Source organism: Camelus ferus, chromosome 5, assembly GCF_009834535.1.
Source record: "Camelus ferus isolate YT-003-E chromosome 5, BCGSAC_Cfer_1.0, whole genome shotgun sequence".
NCBI classification, from domain to species: Eukaryota; Metazoa; Chordata; class Mammalia; order Artiodactyla; family Camelidae; genus Camelus; species Camelus ferus.
This window is the reverse complement of record NC_045700.1, coordinates 65,786,843-65,799,128: the sequence shown is the minus strand read 5'-3', so window position 1 is coordinate 65,799,128 and position 12,286 is coordinate 65,786,843. Positions and strand designations below refer to the sequence as shown.

At 43.0% G+C, this 12,286-nt stretch overlaps 1 protein-coding gene across 3 annotated transcripts in view; it reads right to left on the bottom strand.

The window, feature by feature from the left end:
* Positions 1-12,286, bottom strand: part of KLF7 (Kruppel like factor 7) — a 390,342-nt gene that overhangs the window by 328,126 nt on the left and 49,930 nt on the right. The window lies entirely within an intron of this gene.

The window sequence follows — 12,286 nt, the reverse complement described above, 5'->3', positions numbered from 1 at the left end:
GTCAATGCAAATTTTCTCTGATGAGCTTTTTATCATGTTCATAAGAAGAAGTCTGATATAAAGTAGTAAAACAAGAATAAACAAACCTATAATTTGGAGCAGCAGCTCTGGGGACAATAACAAGGTTTCCAATCTCCCAGATCATAATTAACAGTGTAAAGAATTAAAGAGAAGTTCAGGAAGGAGTGCTTAAACCTTTTTGTAAATTTAAAAACAAGTAATGATCTCCATTGCTGTTCTCCAGGTTTATTCAAATTTGGACAATTAGGACAATTAAACATAAAACAGAGACAGTTCTAAAGAGGGAGCTGCAACAAAGCAGAATAATTGCTGGTACAGGCTATCAAATTTACATAAAAAAAGATTAAAAAGCTGATTTCCATTTAAAAAACAAGATCAGGCAACATCTAAAATAGATAACACAACCCGCTGAGAAAAGCTCTTTTCATCAATAAAGGAGAAGCAAAGGTGATTATACATAACAAAACTAATCTTCTATATTGCTTTAACCACCTAAAACTACTTTAACTGTTTATTTGGGAACTGTTATGTGAAGAAAAAAAAATATTGCATGTAAAATTGTCTAATTTCCAGGTTTCAATAAAACGTAGACACCATCAAGATCATGTTCACACGTTCTCTGTTCATTTCCTGCTCTCTTTAGATCCTCTCTTCTCTTGGTTACCAAATTTTTCATCAATTACAAATCCACCCATTCTAGAACTTGAAAATTTGCCATGTAATTGGTTTAACAGATGCTTCCAGAACAGCAGTTCTGTTTATTGTTACAGCATCTCATGAACAAAGTAGATTGTAAAGCCTTTTCCTTCCTGGACTGAGTGCCTACGTGGCATTTTCCGTTCTTTTCAAAACAGAGAAAGAGTATAGTTACCTGAATTTTAATATGTGCCATCACCAGATCCTTTGTTAATATTTACTATCGTGTGTGTGTTTTCAAGAATAGTTACTTATTCATTAGTTCAGTACTTTTACGATTTGAGCTTAAGGAATCAGAAACACTTAAACAAATCTCAAAGTCAGGGAATCAATTGCCATTAATATATATTGTTGTTCTTAAAGCTTCTTGTTAAATCCCCCTAGAAGTTAAGAATTACAGTTATCCCAGTCATGAATTTGGGTTGATTAAAAAAAAAAAAAGGAAAGAAGCTAGAAATTGGGAGACATTCTCATTTCAGTCTATATTATAAAGAAGCAATGAAATGCTGATGATATCAAGAGCTTTCAATACACCACATAATGGGGTTCAGAACAAGCTACCCCCAAATATAGCACCTTGGTATGTGGAATAGTTTAAGCTGAAGGAGTCTGAGAAACAGCAGGTGCAGGAAGGACTTTCCGACTTTCCTGGAAGCAGGTCATAAGACCTTCATGTGAGAGGTGCCCTCCCAATACCCTGAGGAAAGGAGCATCCTTATCTGCAAAGAGGGAGGGATGCTGAGAAGAATGTGAACCTCACTAAGTGTCCTGCAGTTTACCATCCGTAGGTCATGCCCCTTTGTTTTATCACATTTTACCACCACTCTCCACTCTTCATCAAACCTAGTATAAAAAGACTCATGATTAGTGTTTTCTTCATGTCTGCATTCCCCTAGGAAGGCATCCATGTCACATAAAACTTACATGAAATAAGTTTGTATGCTTTTCTCTTGCTCATCTGTCTTTGTTAAAGGGGACCCAGCCAAAAACCTAGAAAGGTAGAAAGAAAAGATATTTTCCTCCTCTGCACAACAAACCACAGATCAAACAACAAGAATAAAAACAAAATCCAACAATAGGGGAGGAAAGGAAGAGATGGATTTGACTTTAAATTGTTTTACAAATTTTCTCACAACTTGTGCATACGCTTCTCTAGCCCCTATGTCTTCAGACGCTTCATGTAAAAAGTGACTATTGTATGTTATTTACATGTAAAATTTCCAAATGCAAATGCATGTATTTGTGAATGTAAATTTATCATGCCCCATATCTGATTTATGTAGAAGCAACCCCTAAAAAAGTATCACAAAAGATAGAGAACAAAATAAATTTAAAGGTAGGCCGTCAACCCTTATATACATAGAATGAGACAACAGCAGAAGAACTCATATAATAATAATAATATTCCAAAACTTTAAACGTCTCCTAAATATTTGTGGTTGTACTAATACATCTCCTTCCATGGGAATAATCCTAAAGCACTTGCCAAGGATGAGAGCAGCCTGGGATTGAATCCAAGGGAGAGGTTGAGCTAAAACTAGATTATTCCTTCAGTTTTGCTACTAACGTTCTCTAGGGCTTGGGGTCAGTGGCTTAACCTCAGAGCATCTCAGCTTCTCCATCGGCAAAAGGACCTTGATGGCTTGCCTGCCAAGCTCTAAAGGAAAATGAAAAGATGAACTAGAAACTGCAAGTCACTCTGAATTCCTCAGATAAAGGTCCTATAAATATCTATTACTGCTGCTATTATTACTGTAAAACATGCCTCAGCCCCAGACACAACTATTTCAACTACACATGCCATGCAACCAGAGAAAGAAGACAAAAGCTTGCTTTCACTAAGTAGCCATATGAATTGGAATTCACTCATGTAGTATTTTTAAAGGTCCATAATATGCTAATATGTCTAATGCATAAAAGACACAGCCTTGCACTTTAAGAGGTGTGCAAGGTAAAAGGGAATATAGGGCAAACCATAAAGAATAATAAGACATAAAAACAAATAACAAGAAATGTTATAAGAAAGAACAAACAATGTATTTGAATCTCACTCATCTTTAACAACCAGAAGAGGCCAGATAAATACTGTATGATTTCATTTATATAAAGTTCAAGAATGTGCACAACTAATCTATTATTAGAAGTCAAATAGTGCTTGCCTCTTATTGGTGGTGGATGGCAACAGACTGAGAAGGCACACAGGACGCTGGAAATTTCTAGATCTTGATCCAGGGGTGGTTTCCTGAGAAAGCACATACGTAAACATTCATCAACCTACGCACTTAAGATCTGTGCCCTTTATGTATGTTATACTGCATTTTTTTTCATTTGTAAATAAAGAAAAGCTATTGGTGCCAAAAGTTTGACTGAGCAGGGTTCTGGGGAATTATGATGAATGTCAGGGGAAGCAGGAGTTGGCTGGAGCAGTGGAGAAGGGCAGGGCCCCTCAGACAATCTTTCAAGAGTGTGGTTTCTGTGTGATGAGAGACTTGATTTGGCAAAGAGGAAGGGAGAGAGCATTTCCCACAAAGGAATAGCAAGAGGTTCCCAGTGCGTCCAAGGCTACGCTCCCAAGTCATCACAAATACCATGGGCCAGTGACTGCAATGGAAGGCTGGCTCAAGGAGGAAAGGTCTGGCCAAACCCTCTCAACCCAACAAAAAGCGAACAGTTCTATGACTCAGTTTGGGTGACATACACTATCCCAAGACAGTAAATCCAAGATTTAGGGTCAGAATCCGTAAAGTCTTCCTAGAGCTGGGGAAAGCTGGAACGTGAACAACTGCTGCTGTCTACAGACGTGTCAGATGCAGTCATCAAAACGGTGCCTGTTGACCCAAGAGCATTCTGGGAGGCAGCCACGGGCAAATCAGCCACACTCACGAGGAAGAGCACCTTTCTCTCCCCACCTCTCCCACTTACTATGTCTTCAGCAGTAAGACTGGAAGAAGGGCTGGGCTCCCTGAAGCAGAGCCAGAGATGGCAATTCAGGGATATACAACTTACTAAGGATGTACTTGAAAGAGAAAAAATAAAAAGCTGTCAGGAGGTGAAGGAAGCAGGTGGGGGAAGAGAAGGGAAGAACAGTGGAGGAGGGAGACCCTTGCAGAGGTGGACCCCTTTAGGCAAGGCGTTTTGCCTTTTGTACTCACCCTGTCAATCATGTACCACAGGCTGGGTGGAGAAGACAGTAACTGTCCAGAAAGAGGCTCCTGTTGGCCAAGGACAATTCTTTGGAGAAAAGGACCGTATGCTAGCCTGGTAGAGGCATCTAGGCTGGCCGCTGGCCACTGGCCACGACAGTAGCTACTAGAGCACTACATCCATCATCTTTAAATCAGCACTTCATGTTGGCAATCCGATCAGCCCATTACTTTCACAACATCCTTGTGATTTGCCCAACTGATGTCTAAAAAATCATCAGGTTTTCCTACAAAAGAAATCGCATTTCAACACCAAAGATGCAAATTGGTTTCGATGAACCTTCAGACCTCTTGTGCTAGCAGCAATAGTAAAACAAAGTGATCATAATTAGTGCTGGGCCGTAGCAATAGGCTCAAATTTGCCTTCTGAAAAGAATTTCCTTCAGGTCCCAGGAAATTTGGGAGTAAGAGAGAAACAGAATAAAATTCGGGAGGGGGATAGAAAGTGTCTTTTCTCAAGCCATAAGTCATAGAAATTGAATTAGATCATCTCAAATTGAGGGACAAAAAGCCAGTTATAGATCCATTTCACGACACTGGCTGACATGGATTCCATTTGTGACTCACTGAGTAGCATTACTTATTCTGAGTGCTCCTCTGACAATGTAAGCACTTAACATGAAGACATGTGTAACGTTACAGGAAGAGAGAGGAAAAGCAAAATCCGACCGGTTGCCTAGAAAGCAAAATCTGAGCGTCAAGCATTTCTGAAGCGTGCTCTCAGTGTCTCTGTCAAATTCTGCTTTTTGCATAGCGCAAAATTTATAAAATCCTATTTTCTCTCCAGATACAATCAACACATTCAAACTTTTTTTTATCCAAACCTTAGGGCAATAGGTCACCAGAAAACTATATGGTAACTGGATGAGTCAGGAATCCAGATGGAGCAATTGAGGAGACTTTCATAAAAAGTCTATCTGTGGATGTGGGTAGGGTTAAAAGAAACCAGCTATGATGGTGAGGCAGGCACCCTGGGGCTAACAACAGCCTGAGCTGTCACCAGCTCAAGGTGAGGAGGGGGAAGGGGGCAGCAGGGCGGCAGAGAGGGGCTGGGACCTCTGAGCTGTGGCCTCCAGGTGAGGACTGCACCCCCTGGGAAATATCCCAATTACCCTCTTCTCCCACCTTTAATCACCTGTCAGTGCGACCTTTGAACCCGGCCAGAAGCCAGGGAACCAGAGTCTGCTAGGTGCAGCCCACACAGCGGACAGAGCAGGTTGGAGAAGGACGGAGAGTGCACTGGGGGCAGCAAACAGATAATACCCAGCACAGTATCCCACTATCCTAAGCATGCAGTGGATATCTTTTATATATGGGTTAGAAGTCATAGTTAAAAAAAAAAAAAAAGGAGTTCCTTTACTTTATTCCTGGCGGGAAGCGCTTCATGTATCACTGGTAATAACAACTGCTGTATGTCAGGCATTGTACTAGATGCTTCATTGTAGGTTATTTATGTTATTTAATCCTCATAATAACCCTGTGTGGTGGGTAAAATTGGCTTTGTTTCATAAATGGTCAACTTGCAGCTTAGAGGGACTAAGGAGCTGGCTTCACATTACACAGCAAGGAAGGGAAGGAGCGGAGACGAGACCCAAGAACGCTCTGAGGTCGTGGCCCAGGGGCTCTCCTCCATCCCGCTCCGCTGTGACAAAGATGCTGCCATTGTTCAGAACACTCTGCAAGCCCTCCTCCGCACTGCTTTTAAAGTGCTTTAAGGGGCCTCCCGCACTTCCCCAAGCCAGTCCCACTACTTTATAGTCATACATTTTCAACAACAGCAGAAGAAGATGGTGATGATTCATCCTCACCGTGTTCACCAGATGTAAGGCCAGATGACGCTTGACTATTTCTAAAAGTCAAATTAGATTCCCCCTCAGAGGACTGGAGATATTAAAAAATAAGCTCTGAAAGGTAACTCCACAAGAGAAATCTCAAAAACAACATCTGCAATGCCGGACATCTCAACTGAGAACGTGGTGCCTTTAAAGCCGACGGCGGGTTTCCCACAGGATGATCCCAGGCCTCCTAAAGAGGACCACTGCTTGCTTATGGGAGCTGGAGCACTGGAAACAAACGTGTTTGTGTACAACCTGCCTCCACCCCATTCCACCCTTTGTCAGGTGGAAACCATCATGGGGGCAGGAACTGGCTGCCTTGCTCACCAGCTCTGTGCACTGAGCCTGGCACGTGGAGGATCCTCAGATGTCTGTGGAATGAATGATGGAAGGAGGGAAGGAAGGGGAAGGAAGGAAGAAGGAAGAAAGGAAGAAAGGGAGGGAGGAAGGAAGGAAGGAAGGGAATTCCTCTTCTCTCCTAAAGCATAACCTTCGTGTAAATATCCCATGCCCTTTGGTGTCATTCCGCATGAAGCACTGATAAGAATGATGAATCCACAGTGTTTTGTTCCCTCACTTATGAGGCCAGAATTACCTATGGGAAAGCAGGAAAATAAATAACCCCCTACTCCTCTCATTCTCCACACCACACCCCCACACCAGCTCCCCTCTCTTCCTCACACACTCAAGTGTCAAAACAATCACCAGTTCTGTCTGGCAGACACCAAGCATCCTTCCCTTGCAAGGCCATCCAAAAAATAATGAGTACTACCCCATCCCCTCCACGGCCATGTCATCGGCTAATACTAAAAGTGCTAAGAGAGATGGCATTTTGCTAGTTCACATCTAAAATTTAGACAATCAACCATGAATGCCTCAGGCTGATTACATGCTGGGAGAAGCAATAATAATACGTCTGGCCAGATTTGCCTGCCAACTGGAAGGCCCAGGTTGGGGAGCAGATGTGCTGTGGAGGTGATACATTTGGTTTTCAGTGGGGAGGGTCCGTGGGTCTCATCTGTCTTCCGCACCCCCACTGGTCAGCTCCGAGCTCAGCACTAACGCCAGCTGCTTACGGCCCTGCTCTGTCTCGTGTGTACCCTCCAGTCAGGAAGAAAGAAGCGTATGGCAAGGAGGAGACAGACCCCAAGTGCTCTGTGCCCTGGTGGCACTGCCAGTTGGCTCTGCCAGGTTCACAGTCTCCTCTCTTTGATGTGGGGTCAACCCCCGCTTCCCTAGAGCCAGAGTTTGGTGGCACTCTTAGGTGACTGCAGTGTCCCCCGCCACGCTAGGGAAGTCGAGCTCCTGCTTATACAGTCAGCCTGCAGATCCCGCGTCGGCTGGAAGCCGCAGATGACCAACTGCAGAATCAATAGGCCTCTGTCACTGCCACAGTGAGGGAGACCCCGAGCTTATCAGCAGCATCATGATAAGTACCTATTTGCCTGACATCTCCTCAATCAATAACTTTGTTATTGTTTGCATTATCTGACTATAAGTTTGGTCAATATACCCAGCTAATGGGTAACATGAGACTGGATTGCATTTCCATTTTTTTTTTCCCCAAGTTTAACTCTCTCTGCACCAGCTAGGAGTCACGAAGTGGACTTCGCCAGCTCGACCTCTGCCTTTGCTGAGTTTCACTGAACCCCTCCAAGACGTGGGCTGTTTTGAGACTAGGAAAATAATGTTGCCCAGGTCTAAACCAAATTGAATAAGCCCTGCCTTTCTTTGCTATTATTTTTATTAGGTTTTCATGAGGATGGGCAGATGGTTGTGTGTGTGTTTCCTTTACTTAACGCACTGAGAGAAGAAAATCAGCTTGCTAGTGTGTGGATCAGATGTGCAATGCAAATGGTATTAGCTGGGTGGAAAACTGGTATGGGCCTAAAGAGGTTTTGAACCCCTCTAAGGATTAGCTTAAGATAGGTATGGTAACATCATAAGATGAATAAAATAAGTAGAATTAAAATATTCTTGTAACGTGTCACACATCAGCTCTGTGCACCATATTAGAAAGGCCCTGGCCATTGTGTTGTGAGAATGACTAGCAGATGGCCCAGCATGTAGAGATGGCTCCAGCTGGCCCCTCACCCTCAGGACTGCACAGGGCTCTCACGTGAGATCAGGCCCAAAAGGTTATTATGACTGATAGTAAAAAAAAAAAGAAATAAAACTTGTAGTAACAACAGTGTGCAATGCACAGAATGCTTTGATTTTCCTGTCACATTAAAAATATTTACTGGTTTCTCCAGTCCAGACTTAGTGGCAACCCCAAGTATGGAGGTAATAAACAAATTACTCACTTATCAGAATAAGCCTGGTAGTATTCATTGCCCACTTCATCATTCAGCCTCTGGGTACTTTTTTTTGCTTTTTTTTTTTTTTTTTTTTGGTTGGTTATAATAAGTTATTCACATATAACTGCATCAGTACTAGGGTATAAATAGATAGATCACAGAGAGGTTTCCCTTTTAATAAATTAATTTTGAATCTGTGCTACAGGATTTTCAAATGTCAAAGTGCTGCATCCTAGTTGATGAACTCATGGAACCCCAGAGCCAGCCTTACAGCATGTCCAGTCTGACCCCTGGGTTTTACAGCTGAGTGACGGCCCACAGCAAACATTTCGTCATCTCAGCCCTAGATCTCAACTTCCTGCCTTCAGCTCCCCAGCTCCCGGGCCTCCCACACACCGTTCGACTTGGCTGTCCTGATTTCTCCACGTCTGATCCCTCAGCTGTTCATTTCTTTGCCTTTCATTGCAGAAGGCACGGGGATGAAGAGGAGCTGCTTAGAGTGAGGCAACATTTGACCTCTGTCACAAACCCTGAGGGTCACTCAGAGCCTCTTTTTCATTTGTAAGGGAGAGGAAAACAGGAGGAGAGAAGAGGAAGACAAACAGGTGCCAGAGAAAAAGGGATCAGATTAAGTAAAAATGGGGGAAGGGAGTGGTTTGTGTCTATCTGCTCAGACCCAGGAGATGTGAATAAATGCCTTCCCACAAAGCTCTCCTTCTCTCCTCCTCTGACTATTAACTTAACCTAAAGTCCTAACAAGAATTGATCAGCTAACAAATAGATCCAAAGGGGCTAACAGGGTGGATGTAGATGTATCATGGGAAATAATGAGTCATGGAAAATTATGAATGAAAAACAAGTGTGATCAATATATGACAATAGATGGGGGGGTTTGGTAATGATTCCAAGGCACCAACTCCTTTGTTTCACATCGTGACTGACGGAGTTTGGGACACAGTACCCCCAAATCTGGCACCTTGGTATACTGAGCGTTTTAAGCAGACAGAGTTTGAGGAAACAGTAGGTGCAGGAAGGACTCTCTGGCCCTGATCCGTTGCCCCTCTCCCTCAAAGCAGGTCACAGAGCCTCATGTGAGAGGTACCCTCCCTGTACCCAGAGGAAAGGTACATCTTTATCTCCCGAGATGGAGGGACACAGAAAAGAACCCCAACCAGCATGCCCTGCTAAGATCCCCCATTACTACCTTGAGCTCATACTCTTCACTCCATCATATCTCTCCACGAGTCTCCACTCTTCATCCAACTGGCATAAATACACTCAGTTTTAACCATTCTTTCAGGTCGTTATTTCTTTATGGAAGCTCCTGTGTCACATAAAACTTATATGAATGTATATGCTTTCCTCCTATTCATCTCTCTTTGCATGGATTTAATTTTCAGACCCAGTCAGGGACCCTACTAGGGTCAAGGAATACTTTCTCCCTCATCTATGTCACATTCATCACCAGAGCCAGTGGCCGTAGACTGGGACGGACCTCTGTGACAGGGTTCTAGTACTTACACTGATTGGCTTGACTGAGTTAGTTGCCTCTTCAGCCTTCTTGTCTTCTGGCTAAAACCAAATGCTGTGATTCCACATTTAGGTCCTGCTCTTTTTCAGTCACGTGATCCTGTCTTTAAATTTCAGGAAGCATGGAGAGTGAAGGCCATGGAGAAATGCTGCGTAACAGCGATCACATAGCCCATGAACCTCAGAGAGAGCTCAGTGAGAAAGGAGGGACCAACAAGGTGGCCTTCCTGCATGTGCCCTGCTGGGCTGGTGACATCCTTGGTACCCCAGCCCTACTAACAATCTGCTCATGGTCCCTTCTGTGTGGACAGGCTTCCTTCTGTGGCATACTCCACGGTCTAGGATTCTAACCAGGCTTCCTCATTCAAGAAATGGTAGCTTTTAGTTGCTAATCTAGCCTTTGAAGCACTGAGTCCTGATACAGGATTGACTTGAGGCTTCCCAAGTGTCTGCTAGTGAATAACAGGATTCTGTAGAAATCAGTTCTTAAAAAAAGAAAAAAGAAATCTGCCCTTTGCATTATAATCTGAAACACAGTGATGCAGCCTCCCCAGCCATCTTCACGTGTGTTTCTCGCACACACAATTAAGGTGGAAAGTCAGCGCTGTTGGCTGTCTCTACATCCGGGTTCTTGCTTGTTAGGCAGGCAGGAGAATGCCTTACTCTGGGATGTTCACGTTAGTCCCACTAACACATTTCCAATTCTCTAGCTGCCACGTTACTTGAACGGGGTCTACTCTGGGAGGGAGAGGTTTGCTTTTCCTTCCTGTAACCTCAAGACTGATTTAATTAAGCATCTCCTCCAGCCCCGATTTATAGTCTGAAAAGTGTTCTCGCAGCAGCCCATCTATGTGCTATGTTTTTCAATGAGCTGAAATGCAATAAGTTAAGTCGAAACACCATTCTGAGTGTCTGCTGCCACCCCGAGAGCAGTTCTAACAAGCGCACTCGTCTCTGAATGTTTAGCTCCGAAGTGTTCGTGTAAATGAGCGGTGGTTTTCTTTGGTAACTTAGCACAGTTCTGGAAGTGGGGCAAGAGGATGGCTAAATTCCCCCACGGGCTCCTGGGGAGGGTAAAGCTTCCTACCTAGCCTCGTGTGCAAGGAAATAACCTTTTTAACCTTATTTTATAAATCACAAATTCTTTTTTTCCCCAAGATTAAAACAAACGAAAACATAAAGCCAACACACGGGTGCAGGGGAAAAGGAGAAAGGATGTCACAGTGTGACTGTCCTCAGTCTGTCCCTGGGGACTTTTTGTTCTACCATCAGGCCCCAGATGTCCTTCTCTGTTTAACAATCCTGACCCCACAACCTGTCACCTAGGAATGAATGAAGCCAAATTTCCCATAGGAAATGCCCTTTCCTAGTCTCTCAAAGGCTTCAACCTCAAAATGAAATCTAACAAAAGAAACAAATTAGATTAAATTGCAGCGCTAAGGGCTTCAGATTGCTCAGATAAAAGACTCTGCGGAGCTATTGGGACTAAGCGCAATCATCCTGTGCAACCTGGGGGAGAAATACAAAGTTTCCCTTCCTTCAGTGTTCTTGCTGGCCATGGTGCACTTTTATTATCCAAAGATAACGAATAGACAGTGGGAGATGGAAGAACTCGGGAAGGGACATGAGCCCAGGTGTCCACCAAAGCCAGGTCAGTAACATGAGTGAAGGAAACTGGATCACTGAGAAATTTCACGTGATCTCTCCAGATTTGTAAACGTTAGCAATCCATTCGATTGAAAGCAAAAATCCAGCGTGGTTCCTTCAACGTTTATTGAGCACTTTCTGTTTTATACATCCATGCTGTTACTACCTTCTGTTCACCGATGGGGAAAAGCAAGTCTCCAAGTGGCAGAACCAACACCTGCCCTTAGCTGTGGCCACATTTTATCCACTAAACTGCCTGGGAGTTTTATAGATAGAGAAACAGAGGCTCCCTGGGGTTAACTAATGTGACCAGGATCGTAAAAGAGCCAGGTGATTTTTTTCAAAATAAATCATCAAACTACAGAACTACAGAGAGTAAAATGTGAAGCAGACATGCGGAAAAGAGAAAGACACAAGAAAAAAGACACATGCCATCGCTGGATTATAACATCCTCATCCTAATGGCTGCTGAGACCAAGAGATAAAGATGTTTTATTTAAAAAATTGCGAATTTTCAAATGTAAATAATGCTGCTTCTATTATTAGTCCTTGTGTTTGAAACCGAATGGTGGAAGACTGCCAGGTTCAAATTTTGTCTTCATTCTTGGATTTATGTAGGCAATGCTGCCCTCTCATGGCCAATGTTCTAATGACATGATTCTGTGTTTAAATTGGAACATTCTTATGTTCCTATTTTCCCAAAGTACTTAGAAGAATTTTGCATCCATTTAGCATCACGTATGTGTATATAATATATTATTTACACAGCACAATACCCTCTCAAATTTTTATATCTAATCTGGAATTCAGTTTGTATCATTTTTACATGTGTTTTACAGGGCTCTGGAGGAAATAAATGAAAAATAAATCATGGTGTTACTGGGCTCCTGGTCTTGCAGAATTCAGTTCCTCGGAGAAGAAATGTTTTCCTCATGACAGGAAACTTAGAAGATTTCCAGAGCAGAAAACATTTGAGTGTCTCTAATCTAAACACCATCTGACAGAAACAACTATCCCCTTCCATTGTAAGGAAAAGGGATTATTATATTTGAAG